Source organism: Neoarius graeffei, chromosome 3, assembly GCF_027579695.1.
Source record: "Neoarius graeffei isolate fNeoGra1 chromosome 3, fNeoGra1.pri, whole genome shotgun sequence".
NCBI lineage: Eukaryota > Metazoa > Chordata > Actinopteri > Siluriformes > Ariidae > Neoarius > Neoarius graeffei.
The window spans coordinates 15547713-15551186 of NC_083571.1; positions in this window are offsets into that span (position 1 = coordinate 15547713).

Sequence of the window (3474 nt, forward strand, 5' to 3'; positions counted from 1 at the left end):
GTTACTAACTCAGTTACTTTTTGGGAAAAGTAACTAGTAACTATAACTAATTACTTTTTGAAAGTAACGTGCCCAACACTGCTTGTGCCACAATGGCAGTAAACAAGCATAAGAGGGAGCCAGTGCATGGCAAGATGCAGCTGAGCCAGGCCTGGAGATATGAATGTCTATCAGCTGTGGTAACCCATGCTATGCTTGTGGCATGCCATGTGGTAACCCAGTGGCCGACAAGGGCCTTTCTGTGTGGAGTTTGCATGTTCTTCCCATGTCTGTGTGGATTTCCTCTGGGTGCTCCGGTTTCCCCCACAGTCCAAAGACATGCAGGTTACTCAAAATTGACCATAGGTGTGAGTGTGAATGATTGTTTGTCTCCATATGTCAGCCCTGCGATGAACTGGTGACTTGTCCAGGGTGTACCCCACCTTTTGCCCATCATCAGCTGGGTTGGGCTCGAGCTTGCCCATGATCCTGCACAGGATAAGCAGTTACAGATAAATAGATGAATGGAAAGTAGGAATATATATATATACTTTTTGACTTACCCTCGTGTGTATACACACACACACACACATACACATACATGTGTGTGTAATATATATATATATATATATATATATATATATATATATATATATATATATATAACACATATATATGTGTGTGTGTGTGTGTATACACACACACACACACACACACACACGAGGGTAAGTCAAAAAGTTCTAAGACAGATGTTATAATTTCAAAAGGTCTGAAAGACATCCCCCAGAATTCCGCAAAGAAGGAATTCTCCAATTGAAACACCACTTGCAGAAGTGTTTAGCCTTAAATGGAGGCTATATAGAGAAATAGCTTTGTTATTTTCATTAGTAAAGATTTTTTTCAATTTGTCTTACTGTAGAACTTTTGGACTTATCCTCGAATATATGTGTGTGTGTGTGTGTGTGTGTGTGTATGCATATATGTTCAAGAAAGCACAATCACAAAAAGTTGAAACAGATATGGCTTTAAGGGAAGGTTCACCAGGAAACGGCCCCTTCTCTCTCTCTCTGTCTCTCTCTCTGTCTCTCTCTCAAAAAACAAAAAAGGAGCATGACTTAGGTTTGCAAAATTGTATCTGAACCAAAGTTGGTGGAAATGTTTGGTTATCCTGCACAGGGTCATGTTTGATGAACCTGTGCATGATAGCAAACCAAACACAGTGGTATCGCCACAAACACCTCATGCCAACTGTCAAGCACAGTAATGGGGGGTGATAATTTTGGCTTATTTTGCAGCCACAAGGCCTGGGAAAGTGACCAATATTGAGACAACAATGAACTGCACTTTATACCAGAATATTCTTGAGACAAAAGGTGAGGCCATTGATCCAACAGTTTAAGCTAGGCTGAAATTGGGCCATGCAATACGACAATGAGACTAAGCATCCCAGCATACCACTGGTGTTGGAGTGGCCAAGTCAAAGTCCAGACCTCAATCCCACTGAGATGATGTGGTGTGATCTTGAAAGAGCTGTGTGTAAATTAATGTCCTCAGACATCAATCAATCAACTGAAGCAATGTTGGTTAGAGAAGTGGGTCAAAACTTCTCCAAAACAATGATGTGAGAGACTGATAAACTCCTACAGAAAAGGTTTACTTCAAGTTATTGTTGCTAAAGCTGTATGGGTGTGATGGTCAGATGTCCTCAAACCATTGCCAAAAGAGTGTATATGGTTGAATACATGTATATGGTTATCTATCTATCTATCTATCTATCTATCTATCTATCTATCTATCTATCTATCTATCTATCTATCCACCCACCCACATTCACTGGATATGAGCAATGGTGCGCTCTGATTGGCTACTCTACTACTAGGCTATCAGCTCATATACCCTGAGTAGAGAAAAAGAAAATTGCAAAGTGTTTTGCTGAACCAACCGAGGATGAAATAAAAACTCTACTCGAGAACAAACGCAAAACAAACAACCAAAAAAAAAACACATAAAAAGCAAGAAAAATATGTAATAAAAGTATTTTATGGAAAGAACATATTTTTTTCAAGAATTATTACTGTAGCATTTTTCACAAATTGCGATTGTCATTTCAATGGTGTCTTTACATTCTAAGTGGAAATGATTTTCTAGGATGTTTTGTATAAAGTTTTTATCAAATTTGTAAAAAATAAAAATGCTCCATTTCTCAAAATCCAGTGAAAGTGGATCGAATAAAACAGTTATTCTAGTCAATCTCGTCACATTTGGCTTATAGCCAACTCGGTGCTACGCGCCTCGTCAGCTATCAGCTCATGTACAACTCGATTTCATGGAATAACTGTTAAATATTCATACATTTTTGTTACACTCTAAAAAAATGATAGGTCATTTTTACAAATTAGTTGCTGGGTTTAACTTGTTGGAGAATTGGGGATGTACTGTAGATCAGAAAGGAAAAAGGCAATAGTGGCAAGATTCATTATGTGGAATTTTCTACTGCTGGGACAGAGTGGCAACCAGAAAAAAAGTCTCAAGTGAAAGAAATTACATACAACTGCAAGAAATGGATGTTAACTTATAATCTTGTATGTTTAACATGTTTTATTCGAGTTAGAATGCTTTCATAGTGTGTTTTTGCATAGAAAAAAGTGCTGCTTGAAGCTTTGTTAGTCCTTACAAAAATGTAAACACACTGTATCCATATACAGTACTGTGCAAAAGTCACATCTCATCTCATTATCTCTAGCCACTTTATCCTGTTCTACAGGGTTGCAGGCAAGCTGGAGCCTATCCCAGCTGACTACGGGTGAAAGGCGGGGTACACCCTGGACAAGTCGCCAGGTCATCACAGGTGTGCAAAAGTCTTAGCCCCCTATTTTTTTCCATCAAACTTTGTTATATATTTCTATTTTAGGACTTCTACATTATTGAGTCAGTACAAAAACATGTTTTCCAGCATGAAATTAAATGTTACAGAAAAAAGCTTGTATCTGAGCAGCATATTACATAAGACAGCACTTTTCAGATTAAAAATAGAAAACATAATTAAGGCTATTGAGTTTTGCTGCAAAATTCAGAAGCAAGTGTAACAGTCAAAGTGTCCAGAAGAAATGTGGCTGCTTTTGCAAGATGTTCAGTCAAACCTACAGCTCATTTCCTTATAAAACTGCACTCATTGTACCTGAGACTACTATTTTTTTTTTTTTAAGCAAAAGGGTCATCTCACATCAAATATTGACTTTGTTATATTGATTTATTATAATATACTGCTGTTCATAGTATTTTTTTAATGTTGAAACATTTCATTATTTTTCGGCCATTTTTGGTTGACAGCATTTCTTTAGGTGCACCTAAGACTTTTGCACTGGACTGCATTTTGTGGATTTGGTGATTGCATGTCATTTTTACTGACAAGTTGGGTTCAAAACCAAAACAACCCAATATGTCAAGCTGACCCAAATTTTTTAACACAACAATTGTTAGTGTAGTTCTGTAGTT